The sequence below is a fragment of the Silene latifolia genome, chromosome 11, assembly GCF_048544455.1.
Source record: "Silene latifolia isolate original U9 population chromosome 11, ASM4854445v1, whole genome shotgun sequence".
Classification (NCBI taxonomy): Eukaryota; Viridiplantae; Streptophyta; class Magnoliopsida; order Caryophyllales; family Caryophyllaceae; genus Silene; species Silene latifolia.
The window spans coordinates 549,070-564,243 of NC_133536.1; the positions used below are offsets into that span (position 1 = coordinate 549,070).

A 15,174-nucleotide genomic window follows, 5' to 3' on the forward strand; every position below is an offset into this window, starting at 1 on the left:
TGGATAAATTGATGGATTAATTTGAAGAATTACAAATGCAAAGTCAAACCCATGTATAAAATCAAGTGTTAAAGCCCAAGTAGAGAAGATGAGAGAATTTCTTGGATGCTCAACTTTGGATTCTCATGGGGTTCTAAATTATGTGATCAACCAAAGGCTTAAAGATGAGATTAATGGCTCACATGAGATTCTCTAGACAATTACTCAAGCAATTAAAAGAAAATATTTGGGGTTGACCCCTTGTATTTGTTCTAAGTTTCACCCCTCATTTCCTATATAAAGGGTGTAGACTCCAACACTTCCACACACCATTGACATACACAATTTCTCATAATTCTCTCTAAAGTTTAGTAGTTAGATTAGTTTAGTTATTAGCTTAGTTTAGTTTAGATTTACTTTATGTTATAAACATTTCAATACAATTTCCATTCAAGTTATATTCCAATTTACATTTACAAGTTATTTATATTACAAGTATTGTTCTTCCATTTCCATTTCCATTTCCAATTGAAATGTAATTTCTTATTCATATTTTCATTATGTTGTTATTTATCACTAGTTTAATTTATATTTCCATCATGTTAGAATAATTTACCTTTGTCCAGGGAATAAAGGAAGTCATGCATGATTAAGTAATTTGTAAATGTCAAAATAAGGATAAGTTAATATTGCATAATTGTTTCTATCATATGTTTGCACCATAATGTTTAATCTATGTTTAAAGGCCTTATTCATCGATTAAGTTTGTTCATTTGTTCTAAAAGTCAAGAGGCATGGAACCGAATTAGACAAAGCATGTGTAGTAGGACGACCTAGTCATGGACGAGAGTTTCTCTAGGACTCGGTCTATGGTTGATACTAATGTCGTAAGGTGGGTATCTCTAAGCCTAAACATTTACCGCAAAATCAACTTCTTAACTTGACATAAACATTTACGTAATTAGCATGTGTGACCCGACCTCTCTAGACAATTTCTTTTTATTGTTGTTTTCATTTTATTTGTATAATCAATCAATCAACCGCATCGACTCAAGATAAACTTCGCTCCATAACAATTAATAAATAACTCCCGTCTCCTTTGGGTTCGACCCCTACGTACTACATTCATTTGTTTTGTTAGGGTATAAATATTATCTTTGCATAGTGTTAGGGTGCAAACCCATGTCCCACATTGGTAGAATAAAGATGGAAGATCATCTTTATAAGTGTCTACTAAATATAATAGTACGAGGCCTTTTGGGAAGGAGCCCAAGAGTAAATCCGTGAGGGCTTGGCCCAAAGCGGACAATATCGTACTATTATGGGTTGTGGACACAGATGCAGCAGAGGCCCAACACGAGGTATTCACGCTTCCGCACAACAAGTGGTATCAGAGCCCAAGGTTCTACTTGGGCTAGACACGGAGATTCATCAGGACCAAAACTTGAAGGTGGACGTACACTATAAGGCGTGGAACTCCTATAGCTCGAGGGAGAGCTAATATGTTCGCGAGAAGCGACATGGTCTCACGGCGTTGAGACGGCAGACCGTCCAAGAGAAGATCGTCAGCGACCCGGCGAGGTCGGCTGAGGCTTAATGGAGGCAATAAAAGCGGTCCATGGTAAGTCCAATGGCGGCTCTGGGGCGACGCACTGAGGAACTGGATACGGACCCAGTCCAGGGTATATTGGATGCAGAGGAGTTTGGTACGCAAGTGTAGCACAAGCCCCATGAGACACATGGTGTGTCGTTTAAGGGGAGGTTATCAAGACTTGGTGATGCGGGTGTCTAGAAGTTGGGGCTGTAGAAGTGTGGGCGTTCTCCATAGAGGTCAAGGTCCGAGTCGAGATGATGGTCCTTGGTTTGAGGGGAGGATTGTTAGGGTGCAAACCCATGTCCCACATTGGTAGAATAAAGATGGAAGATCATCTTTATAAGTGTCTACTAAATATAATAGTACGAGGCCTTTTGGGAAGGAGCCCAAGAGTAAATCCGTGAGGCTTGGCCCAAAGCGGACAATATCGTACTATTATGGGTTGTGGACACAGATGCAGCAGAGGCCCAACACGAGGTATTCACGCTTCCGCACAACACATAGGTGTGCGATTGCCTATCAAGTTTCCAAAATATAACATGCTTATATTATATTTGTGTATCTTAAATAATTAACATCTTTATACTAATTAATATCATAAGTGGTGTATGTTTATTTTAAGGAAAATCACCATATTTCAGTATACTCTAAATTTATACTTCAATCAACTATATAATATTTACATTAAAATCCCTTGGGCAGGTTCATCCTATAGTGCTATCGATTTAAAAATATATAGTAAAATTAATTTGTATAGATTTATTTAATTACATTGAGATCCCTTGATTAGTGGGATATATAGTATTGATTTATAATGCAACTATGACACTATTAATCCTCTAAGAGTCTAAGAGCACCTCCAATAGAGAGGATTGAACATCGTCTTAACCCTTAATTAGAGGAGTTCATTTTATCGCGTGGTAAATAGTTTCTGTATTTTTTATGTTAAACATTTTAACTATGAAATAAATGGAATGTAATAGCTAAATAGGAAAAATATCGAAAATCATTGAGAACCGATTTTTTAGACGATTGTCCTAAGAACGCACATTAAGAACCTAATAAAGAAAGTTTTTCTTGAATTGTTCTCACAAGAAATTTAAGATGAAATAGTTATTACCTTTTCTCATAGGAGAATCATGAGAAACTTTTAGTCAATATTTTAAATATTTTTCTTTTATTATTATTTGTTCACTCCATTGACATATTTTACCTTTGCTGAGTTTAAAATATGGTTGCGCCAATACAATCAAGTGTATAATTTTGTATTGTTGTTTGACTACGTGTGTGTCAATTTCTTCAAAACCGGCGGCTGTTGAACCTTTAGTTTGTAGTGTGACTATTAGAGTAGCTATCAAAGAAAGCTTGTTGCATTGTGGCTCTTCCAACCAATAATTTTCTGCAGCTTATTAGCTTCATTAAGAGTACTATGACTTTAAGGGTGTTGATCAACATCAAATAACTTTGAATAAATTTCGTAAAAGAATCAAGTATCTCAAACAGTTTTACAATATACTTGTGCTAAACAGCCATACATAAGTACGGGTGTTTTCGCTTAGGCTGATTATATATTTATATGTGTTTTCAGAATCCACCAAAATTAAACCCTTATACTGGATTAGATCAAGCACACAATTAAATTATGTTTATGTGTAACGCCGTCTTACACAAGTAATTCTGTTTTCCCTTATATATGCCGATTACGTACGTGTTTTCAAGATTCACCAAACCCGTTTACTAGGTTGGATCATGTTCTGCGAATTTATAATACCATGCGCACTTATATAGGATACGAAAACACAGCTTCAACATAGTAGTATCTTTTTTTTTTTTTGGCAACCGTAAATTATACTACCTCCGTTCCAGTGATATGTTTACACTTATTCTATTTCCCCTTCACAAAATAAAGGAAGTGTAAACATATCACTGGAACAGAGGGAGTAATATTTATAGAGATGACATTTAACTTATTTGGTCAAATCTTGGTGATGGGGCATATTCTGCACCCGCTGACCGAGTCAACATATTGAGGAAGGTCAAAGCTAAAAGACAGCAAGTCAACATATTAACAGCCTAACCGACACAGCCTGTCGGCCTCTCACCTTGGGTCTCGACACGGCAACCAGTCGGCCGAGAGGCACATCCGCGTACTCACATCCAGTCCCCTCGGCATGAAGTCAACCAGGCCTGCCGGCCTGCCACAGGTCTCTCGGCCGAGGGTAGAACGGTCTTTTCACCTGCTCTGCCACTTGGCCACTACGTGACAAAAGGTGAAAGCCTATAAATACTCCACTTCTCTCATTGAGAAAAGGATCCGAAAAACTATCTAAACTCCTCCTAATCTGGTATAAACTCTCTTATCTCTCTACAATATATCTTTGCCAAGTTAACACACAACTTATCCCGTTAAGTTTACTGACTTGAGCGTCGGAGTGAGTACGTTCGGCCCCAAGCCGAGCCCTCAGTTTGTTCATCTTAAACAGGAAAGAGTGAAAGGAAGAGACAATCAACGACATCATTCTACAAGCTTACGTGGTCACAACACTGCTCCGAAATTACACTCGGAACAATTGGCGCCGTCCGTGGGGATTAGATACTAAAAGCTAGTTACCTCCCTTACAAAAAAAAAACCATTCAAAGAGCTAAGAAGATGTCAAAACAGCCAGAAATTGTGAGTGTAGAAACTGAATTCTACCAGGATGACACGGTCCCTAACTCGGAGATCGGGCAGTCCCCCAAATACGGGATGCCAAGAGAGCCAGAAACACCGATGCCGACCGGCCAGGTCACTGTCATGGGACATGTGGTCGATGCGGCCAAATTGAAACTATTCCTGTACCTGATGGGTAGTACGCCGACTCCCACTGTCACGACGACAAGAGCGGCAGCGCACCCACAGGTGACCAGGGCCCATAAAGTGACCCCGAACAACTTGACCGGGGCACTACATGGAGCCGGGACACCGGAGCCCACGCTGCCAGTAGCAGACCTAAGTCCTTCCCCCACTCGCGGGAGGACAGCGTCGCCGCGGCAACAGCGAGGGCATCCCCGAAGAAATGAAGAAAGAAGTCCGACTCTCCAAAGTCGGACAACAAGAAGCCCTTCCCGCCACGGGGAGAGAAGCCGGACTAAGGATGCGAGGAGCCGATCGCCGCGTGTCAATCGACACGTGGTCAGACAGCCCCTCAGTGCCTTTGTCCTAGAGGCCTCGGTGCCAACTAAGCTGAAGCTGCCGCCCTTATCGTACAAAGGGGATAGCGACCCAACCGACCATGCCGAGGCTTTCGAGTCATACATGTCGGTGTGGGAGCAGCCTGATGAGGTGTGGTGCCGAGTCTTCCCAACGACCCTGCATGGGATGGCTCAGAGTTGGTACAAGGGGCTACCTAATGGTTCGGTATACTGTTATGCCGACCTGAGGGACAATTTCTTAGCCCATTATTCTTGCAACAAGAGAAGGGCCGTGGAGACATCGGACCTCCTGACTATCCGACAGGGGGGGACGAGTCTCTCCGAAGCTATGTGAAGAGGTTCGACGCCAAGGTTCAGCAGATTCGTGAGCTGAACACCGAACTGGCGGCCTTCGCGCTGATGAAAGGCCTCCCGAAAGGCGAGTTCAAAAACGAGCTCATCAAGTGCGAGGATCTCAACCTAGACTCCGCCAGAAAGATGGCCGACCGAGCCATAAAGGTGGAGGACTATCACAAGACCTGGTTGGGCCACAGTGAAGCTGGGCACCCAGAGAGGAGTAGCCGCCGGGACAACGTTAACGAGGGTCGCCGTGACATGAATAGGTCACGGCCTGAGAGATTTAATAGAAGACAGAACTCGGCGGGCGCCGGGGGGAGTTCGGGACCATACCCCCAGAAGCGGTACAGCAGTCTCACCCCCCTGGTCAAATCACCGGCCGAAGTCTTTGCCCTGAGCAAGAATGAAGGGCAGAAATGGGCAAGGCCCCCCAAGGCGAGGGGGGACGGTGACCTTAGCCAGTTTTGCGAATACCACGGCCAAGCCGGCCATAAGACCGACAACTGTCGGCATCTGAGGAACGCCATCGAGGAGCTGATCCGAAAGGGGGCCCTCAGCAAGTATGTAGCTGGAGGCCCGGAAACAAGCTCCGACGGGGCGAATAGAAAATCAGTATTCCAGCGGATGGGAGTGATCCAGGTTGTCATCGGAGGAAACGAGAACGGTGGGTCAGCTAATGGGCACAAACGGCACCTAAATGAGCTTTACCAAGCCATCAACTTTGTGCCCACCACAGCGACCCCCGCTTCCACCGTCCCCGATATAACCATCGGAAGGAAGGACTACGAAGGAGTCGTTGCCCTGCACAGCGACCCGCTTGTAGTCCACTTGGACATAGCCAACCACTTGGTCAAGAGGTGCCTGATTGATACAGGCGCCTACACGAACATCATGTTCAGGGAGTGCTATCTCAATCTCGGTTTGAAGATTGGAGACCTGAGCCCCTGCACCAACCCGTTGTACAGCTTCTCTGGGGCCGACCTAGTACCCCTGGGGTCAATCAGACTGCCGGTGATGTTCGGTGAAGGGAATTCGGCCAAGAACGTTTTATCCGAGTTCGTGGTTATTGATGGTTCGTCTGCCTACAATGTTCTCATAGGCCGAGTCACTTTGAGCGAGGCCGATGCTGTGATGTCCATCCGGGCCCTGACACTGATGTATTTCTCGGACCGGGGGGAGGCACATAAGCTCGTCTCAAAGGACGAGAAAGACGAAATAGTCAATGTCCAAGTATCTGCCAGAGGGTGCAACATGCAATCCTTCAAAGTGGCGAAAAAATCAGAGAAGGGGAAAAGCCCATCCTTACAGCAGGAGGGCGACCCGATGAATACCAACATCGGCATGGTCAAAGGAGCCGAGACCGAAGAAGTGGAAATTGACCCGGAGCGCGCCATAACTATCGGTGCCGACCTGGAGCCAAAATTCAGAGCCGATCTCCTAGACCTGCTGAGGAAGAACAAAGATGTCTTCGCGTACTCAGCAGCCAAGATGCCAGGCGTGAGCCGGGAGGTGATCGTTCACAAGCTGAACGTACTCTCCACCGCTCGCCCTGTTAAGCAGAAGATGAGGAACTCCTCGGCCGAGAAGGATGAGGCCATCAAAGCCGAAGTAGACAAACTATTAGAGGCGGGCTTTATCATGCCTTGTACTTACCCTGAGTGGCTAGCAAATGTTGTAATGGTAAGGAAGTCATCAGGGGCGTGGAGGATGTGTATAGATTTTACCAATCTTAATAAAGCATGCTCTAAAGATTGTTATCCCTTGCCTCGAATAGATAGTTTAATAGACGCCATGGCAGGCTACACTATGCTGAGCCTGCAGGACGCCTTCTCAGGGTATCATCAGGTGTTCATGGCCGAAGAAGACATGCCTAATTGCGCATTCATCACCATACACGGCACATACATGTACAAAATGATGCCGTTCGGTTTGAAGAACGCTGGCGCAACATACACTAGGCTAGTGGACAAAGTGTTCCAAAATCAGAAAGGGCGAAACATCGAGGCTTGCGTCGACGACGCTATTGTAAAAAGCAAGTCTGACAGCGAGCACTTGGCCGATTTAAGCGAGACATTTTGTTCACTAAGGAAATATAGAATGAAGCTCAACCCAAAGAAATGCAACTTCGGTGTCCGGGCCGGGAAGTTCCTCGGCGTACTTGTCAGCGCCAGGGGAATTGATGCCAATCCAGAGAAAGTCCAAGCAATACTGGACCTACCGGAGCCGAGGACCCGAAAAGAAGTTATGACGCTGACCGGGAGAATGGCGGCTCTTGCCCGCTTCATCTCTCGGTCGGCCGATAAGAGCACACCGTTCTTTAAAGTACTAAAAGGGAATAAGAACTTCAGCTGGGGGGAGCAACAGAGCACAGCTTTCAGGCAACTGAAAGCTCACCTTCTGACACCGCCGACCCTGTCCAGGCCGATGCTGGGGGAGACGCTATATCTATACTTAGCAGTTACCTCGGTCACGGTCAGTGCCGTAATCGTCAGAGAAGAAAATAAGCAACAATGCCCAATTTACTTTATCAGCCATACATTGCTGGCCGCCGAAAGAAACTACCCACTGATTGAAAAAGCGGCCCTCGCCGTTGTCGTTGCCGCAAGGAAACTGAAACCCTACTTCGACGCACATCCTGTGACGGTCTTAACCGACCAGCCATTGGAGAAAGCGTTAGAAAATTCGAAAAATCAGGCAGACTTATCAAATGGGCAGTGGAGCTATCCGGCTTCGGCATTCAGTACAAACCAAGGCCTTCGATAAAGGGGCAAGCGCTTGCAGACTTCCTGGCCGAGTGCACATATCAAGAAGAATCACGTCCCGGCATGTGGGAAGTGTACACCGACGGATCCTCCACGGCAAACAGCTCAGGAGCCGGCATCCTTATCATCAGCCCAAACGGGGACGAATTTGAGTATGCCTTGAAGTTTACCTTCTCGGCCTCAAATAACGAATCCGAATACGAGGCGGTGATAACTGGAGTCGAGTTAGCCAGAGCTGCCGGGGCGGAGCATATTGTGTTGAAGACAGATTCACTCTTAATGGCTAATCAAAACAGAGGAGAGTATGAGACTCGAGACGATGATATGATAAGGTATCTGGAGAGGGTAAAAGCTGACATTTCAAAATTGAAATCTTTCCAAATACAGTGCATTCCCAGGTCTGAGAACAACCGAGCCGACGCTCTCTCAAAACTTGCCAGTTCAAGCATCAAGAATGTCAGTCGAACCGTGCTGGTGGATATCAGGAATGCTAAAAGCATCACTGAGACCGTCGGCATGGTGGGCGACATAGAAGCCGAGACGACGTGGATGACTCCGATAATGAAATACAAACTGACAAAGGAGTTACCGGAGGACCGCAGTCTCTCGGCGAAGATAAGAAGTATCGTTGCAAGGTACTTAGTGTTTGAAGGGGAATTATACAGAAGTTCTGTAATAAGACCACTCTTGAAATGTGTCGGCCCATCCGACGCGGAGCTAATACTGACAGAGATTCACGAAGGCATCTGTGGACACCACATGGGGGCGAGAACGTTAGCCCACAAAGCTCTCCGAGCCGGCTACTTCTGGCCTATCATGCTTGAAGATTCCAGAGCAAAAACCAAGAAGTGCAAGAACTGTCAGATACATGCTCCGGTAATACATGCACCTTCCCGAGACTTGCAGCCGGTACTTAGTCCCCTACCATTTGCACAGTGGGGGATGGATCTATTAGGGCCATTTCCAACGGCCTCCGGAGGAAGGAAATACCTGATCGTCGCCGTTGACTACTTCACCAAATGGGTCGAAGCTGTCGCAGTACCTGCCAAGACCGCGGCGGCCGTAAGAAAGGTGATTTGGGAGAATATCATAACTCGTTTTGGGCTTCCCCAAGTCATTGTATTTGACCACGACCGAGAGTTTTGGAGTGACACGGTGATGAATTGGTTGGAAGAGCTCGGTGTCAAATTCGCATACTCCTCTGTCTGTCACCCTCAGAGCAACGGGCAGGCGGAGGCCGCAAACAAAACAATACTTAACGGTTTGAAGAAAAAGGTTGAAGATCTAAAGGGAAGGTGGGCTGATGAACTACCCGGCGTCCTGTGGTCACTTCGAACCACGGAGAAAGAAGCAACGGGGTACAGTCCATTCCACCTAGTCTATGGATCTGAGGTCGTCCTGCCCATTGAAGTAGCAGTGCCGACATTCAGAACGCAAACCTTTGACACAGTCGAAAATGAGGAAGGCCTGAGAGCCTCCCTAGACCTGGTCGAAGAAAGTCGAGATACGGCACGGCTCAACTTGGCAGTATATCAAAACCGTATGAGAAGAGCTTGCAACCGTAGGGTCCACAAAAGGGACTTAAGAGTGGGAGACCTAGTCCTAAGAAAGTCGGCCGCCACCAACAAAGGAAACATCCATGGTAAAATGACGGGCAACTGGGAAGGACCCTACAAGGTGGTTGAAGAGATGAGGCCGGGGACATACCGGCTGACAGACATGGAGGGTGTTCCTCTAATGAGCCATTGGAACACAGACAACCTTAGGAAATACTTTGTATAGCGGCGGAGGTGTCCGAGACCGTTGTGGGCACCCCAACGCATGATTATACCTTATGAAGAATGATTCAAATTTTCCATCAAGATGCTTGTCCCCTCCGTAGTCATACCAAGGTAGACGCCACGGCCAAGGTCGGGCAGTCACCGCAATGGCAGTTGGTACTCGCGAAAGCGACCAACATGCTTAGTAGACGCCGCGGCAGTCACTACAAATGCAGTTGATACTCGCGAAAGCGACCAACATGCTTAGGAACGTATAAGTACAGTTGAGACGCAATTCTAGTCGCCTCGGCCAATCCGAGGGGGCAGAGGAAGCGATCAATATGTCTACAGATACGAACGCTGTCGAGCCGTAACCTCGATTACCTCGGCCAAAGCCGGGAGCGACGGGGACACAACGACCGATACGCTAAACATGTTCACAACGGCGGTTGGGAAGCGCAAATCTGACCGTCTCGGCTAAGACCGGGAGTGGAAGAGGAAGCGACCAACATGCCAACATGTTAAAAAACGTTTAAGTACAATTGAGATGCGCCTTCTAACTGCCTCGGCCAAGCCAAAAGTAAAAACGAAAAAGCACTCAATATGTTGAAACGTAATAAGACAACTGAATGAAGGATCAAAGCCTCGGCCAAGCCGAAGGCAAATTAAACAAACTTCATTAAAATGTTTACAGGTGAGGAGAATACAGACGACGGCCGTCCCCATAGGGATAAGCCTAAATACAACCTACCAAAGTTTAAACAAAAACAAAAAGGTACAACAAAAGATTACAGACATAAGACTTGAAAGCGCCAAAAGGATGGCAGGGAGGAAAGGCTCAATAGTTGGCCCCCGAACAGCTGAAGCTGTCCGAAGGGCCGGGTGAATCCGATGATGACCGCCCGTCTCCCTATGCCTGTTTCTGCTCGCCGCCGGCAGCAGTAGCAGCATCACCAACAACGGGCGGCTCAGAAGCCGACTTGGCAGCTTCACCTGCCTTTGCCCTCTCAGCTTCCTCCCTGGCCTCCTTCACCTTTGCAGCATGGGCCGCCTTGGCCTCAGCTTCCTGAGCGGCCTTCGCCGCCTTCGCCTCATCCGCAGCCTTGGCCTCCGCAGCAGACGCTTTCTCATCCAAGAGCCTGTCAAAATCTGCCCATGGAAAGCCCTCAGGAAGGAGCTCCTTGATCACCTCCCTTGTGGCATCTTCGGCTTGGTCCCGGTACTGGGCACACATGTTAGGGATGATGACGGTTTTAAGCACCTCAATGTCCTTCTCCCTATGAGCAAGGATAGCAATTGTGCTCTTGTGCTCCTTCGCCTCGGTGCCGTGCAGGTCCTTCCATCTCCCTTTCTGCTCAACCATGGACTTATAGGTGTAGGGTAATATCTGTATAAGACCCTTTAAATTTAGGACTATAACGTAAATTTAACATGTGAAATATAGTCATAAACGAAAAACAATGAAAAACGATAAAGATTAAGAATCAACCTCGGGTCCTTTGATGCGCGGCGTAAAGAACAGAAATCAACAGAGATTTCCTCCTAATCGTTGCACCCAAGACCGTCTGAGACTATGCCCTTGTGCTAGAAATGCTCTCTAATTGACTTGCAATATCGAGAGAGCTATTGTGAGGTTATTCGATGTGAGATCGAGGTTTTTCAGAGAAAATTGCTCTTCCAAACCCTAATTTTCATGTAAAATGAATGCTTAGGTCAAAAGGAGAGGAATCCTCTCCTTTTGTTGCCTCGGTCCGCGGGTCTCATGGAGGAGGGAGTGGGCTTTCCACTTTCTCCTCATTATTAACTCGTGGTCCGATCAATTCCGCTAAAAATGTATATGACGGGTTTTATTATAAACTGTCATCGGTTATCGGTTATTAATACATCGACTAGTAACACGGATTAGTCTAAATATCAATACATGTCCGACAAAGACAATATTGTATAATTAATTCAATATACATTAATTAAATATAATCGTTTATATTTAATTTACGAATTAACTGTTTAATTCGCCTTAGCCCATGATATACGATTAATTTACCTCTAATTCCCTCTTTCTTTTATGCTTACCGACTCATATCGAGTCGGTTTCGGGTGTTTTTCCTTGCGTTTTGTGCCCAATACCCGTACTTGTTACCTTGTGCATCCTTTTGTAGGAAACGATCCAAGTATGGAGAATTCGGGGCAAGAAAGGCACCCCATTGCCTTTACATGAAGAAGAGGTGAAGAAATGCTGAAGAGTGTGTTTTGCCGGCAGACCGGCAGCCGGTCTAGCCACCGGCAAAACACACCCCAGAGAATGACTTAGGATTTTGAAGAAAAGTTGAGGAATGTGCTTTGCCGGCAGGCCGGCAACCGGCCCACCGGTAAAGCACAGCAGATGGAATTAATTGAAGAATTTGGTTAAAAACAAGCTTGGCCTCGCTGCCGGTGGGAGCACCGGCAGCCGGTCAACCGGCATTTCACACACCCAAAGTCCTGAAGAAGGTGTTTTGCCGGCAGGCCGGCAACCGGCCCACCGGCAAAACACAGATGCCAGCTATTTTTAATCCTTGCACGGTTTTGCCGGTAGGAGCACCGGCAGCCGGTGCACCGGCATTACGCAACAGACGCGAATTTGGGCTTTTCTTCCTTTTTTTCTTCCTAATCTTGTACAAGCCTATAAATACCCCCTCTTAAACCCTTTTGTACACACAACCCTAGATCCAGAATATTTACCCTTTCAAGCTTTAAACTTTCTTAATCTCTTTGTTAATCTTTCTTTAATTAGAGAAGTTCTTCAATCAATTAGTGATTGAATTTGGGTTTGTAAGAAGATTGAAGGATTTCCTTCTTTATTATTTCTATCCAAATTCCTCTTTCACTATTTTGTTGGTATTAATTCTCTCCTTATTTTCATTTGTTTACATTATTGTTCTTCTTTTATGTTTGTTTGATTGTTTATGTTGAAATTATTGTTGTTGTTTGTTTGTTGTTGTTAATTCCATCATTGTCTCTCTTTTCATTGTTCATCTTTCCTTTGTTCCTCTTTCTTTTGTTCATCCTTGGGTAGTTGTCCTCAAAGACTTAATCTTTGAGTTGATTTGGTTAAAGATTGTGTCTTTAGGTTTAATCACTCTCATTATTAGATTAAATCATCTTTTCTTACACCCATTGTTAGATTGTTGCATGATTAGTAGTGAATTTCATCTTCTCACCATGTTTGTGACCAAAGTTTCCATCTTTATTGTTAATTTTGCAATTAGGACCATGATTAGTGAGTAGTCTTCCACTAGGGCTCGGTTTGACCCGACATGAGTAATTTCATTAATTGAATTTCATAAAAGCTAATTATTTGGGGAAATTGGTGAGGGTAGTTTAGAGGAATGACTTGGGTTATGGGTTGACTCTTGGGTAGTGTTGACTTACGACCCTTGACCACCAACGAGAGTTGGTTAGGTTGTGATTTGGGTGCCCGAGATTTGACCCTATTGTTGACCTCGGTTGAGACCGAAAGGGAGAACCGGGGTAGGACACCTCTAAATTAGTGTTTGAAATCGACCCTCGAGAGAGGGAGTGGGATGACCCGGGAATTGATGGGGCTTAATGACCTTAGCGAATATCGGACTACCTCGGGAAAATGCATGTTTTTGGGGTAGTGGGGTATTGAGTTAGGGATTCCGACCTTCGAACCCGAGAGGGGGGTTGGTGGGTAGTGCTAGTGTCCTATTTCGAACCCGAGAGGGGGGTCTTAGGCGAATTAGAGCCGTCACCTCCTCACCTAACTACCTTTGTGATTAGCCTAGGGATTTAATTATGTGGAATTGCGAATTGTTTGGGAAGAACCGAGTCCTAGGCCTTTTAACCATTTGAATTACAACCTATCCTTCGTTCTTGCTTATTTTCCTTGTTTTTGTTAAGTTTGCATTTCATTTTGTTTTAGGTAGCATTAGTATAACAACCATCCTCTCTTATTTTCGACTTAGCTAAACGATCGGATTAGAACAATTAGTAATCTTTTCAACTCCTTGTGGGATCGACCCTTAATAGTGTACAACGATAGAATCGTGCACTTGCGAGGTATAGCTTGATACCATCAAGTTTTTGGCGCCGTTGCCGGGGAGTTCGGCTAGATATTAATTGTTTTCATTCTTGTTTAGACTAAGTCTTTGTGTTACTAATCCTTCTCCTAAGTGTGTAGGACTTTTTGCATGAGAAGGAGAACTCGGAGAGGTCATCCAATTCGTCCGATTGACCACGAGATCGAAGCAACCGCGAGAAGACTAAACTCACTTCGTAGAAGAGGGCTTATAGAAACACCGATTCCTCAAGAAAATCCAGTAATTGAGAACCTTCAAGAAGAACCACGGGTCTTTGAAGCTTTCGAAAATCCTTTTGCAACACCGGAAACGGAAGTAACAATGGCCGCGGTTCCTATGAGAGATAACTTGGCTCCGAAAAAGGTGGTTAATCCGAGTATTGTGAAGCCACCTATTCAAGCCAACAATTTTGATGTGAAAGCCACCTTGCTACAACTTGTCCAAGGGAACCAATTCGGAGGGGGAGCCACCGAAAACCCCAACGAGCATCTCAACGAATTCTTGGATAGTTGTGACATGTTCAAGGCCAATGGAGTGACGGAGGATGCCGTACGCCTTAGGCTTTTCCCTTACTCTTTGAGGGGAAGTGCCAAGGAGTGGCTTAAAAGTTGTGAACCCGACTCTCTTCGGACTTGGGATGATGTCTCTAAGGCTTTTCTCAACAAGTATTTCCCACCCCAACGAACCGCAAGAATCAAGAGTGAGCTCCAAGGGTTCACCCAACAAGAAGATGAGACCCTTTATGAAGCATGGGAGAGGTACAAGGGCCTCCAAAGGCTATGTCCTCACCACGGTATTGGGGATGATGAGCTTATCAACAATTTCTATGAAGGGTTGAACAATGATATGAAGATGAACCTCGATTCCGGCTCGGGGAAGGGAGCATTGGATAAGATAGATCACAAGACGGCGAAAGAGCTTATTGAAGAAATGGCTTCTCGTACCTTTCATTGGAACAATGATAGGCACAAGAGGAAAGGGAAGTCAACGGTCGAATCGGCCAACAATGTGGAAGTGAAAGAGATGATAGAAGAGCTTAAGCAACAAGTTGCCTTGATGAGCTCAAGCAAAATATCTAGCAATTCTTCTATGAGGAACCAAGTCTATAGTTGTGAGCTTTGTGGAGACCAAGGACACCCACCCAATGAGTGTCCCTTGGTGGTTGGAGATGGAAGTTGTATGGAGCAAGTGAACGGGATATGGGAGTCTAGTCCGGCCAAGCAAGCATTTAACAACAACCAATATCACCCGGGATTGAGAGCCCACCCAAACTTCTCCTATGGCTCTCAAAATGTCCAAAACCCAACCTTCCAACAAAAGTCACAACAACCAAACTTCCAAACTCAAAAACAAAATACTACATTCAACCAAGGTCCACCGGGTTTCCAAGGGAGAACCTTCCAACCAAGGCAACAACAATTTCAACCACTCAACCCACCAACCAACCCGCCTTTCCAACAAACCAACCC

At 45.5% G+C, this 15,174-nt stretch overlaps 1 non-coding gene across 1 annotated transcript; it reads right to left on the reverse strand.

Moving 5' to 3' along the window:
• Positions 1-14,395: 14,395 nt before the first annotated feature.
• Positions 14,396-14,502, reverse strand: LOC141615453 (small nucleolar RNA R71). Its single transcript, XR_012529875.1, has one exon. It is a non-coding gene; the product is annotated as a small nucleolar RNA R71 (small nucleolar RNA).
• Between the last annotated feature and the right edge of the window lie 672 nt (positions 14,503-15,174).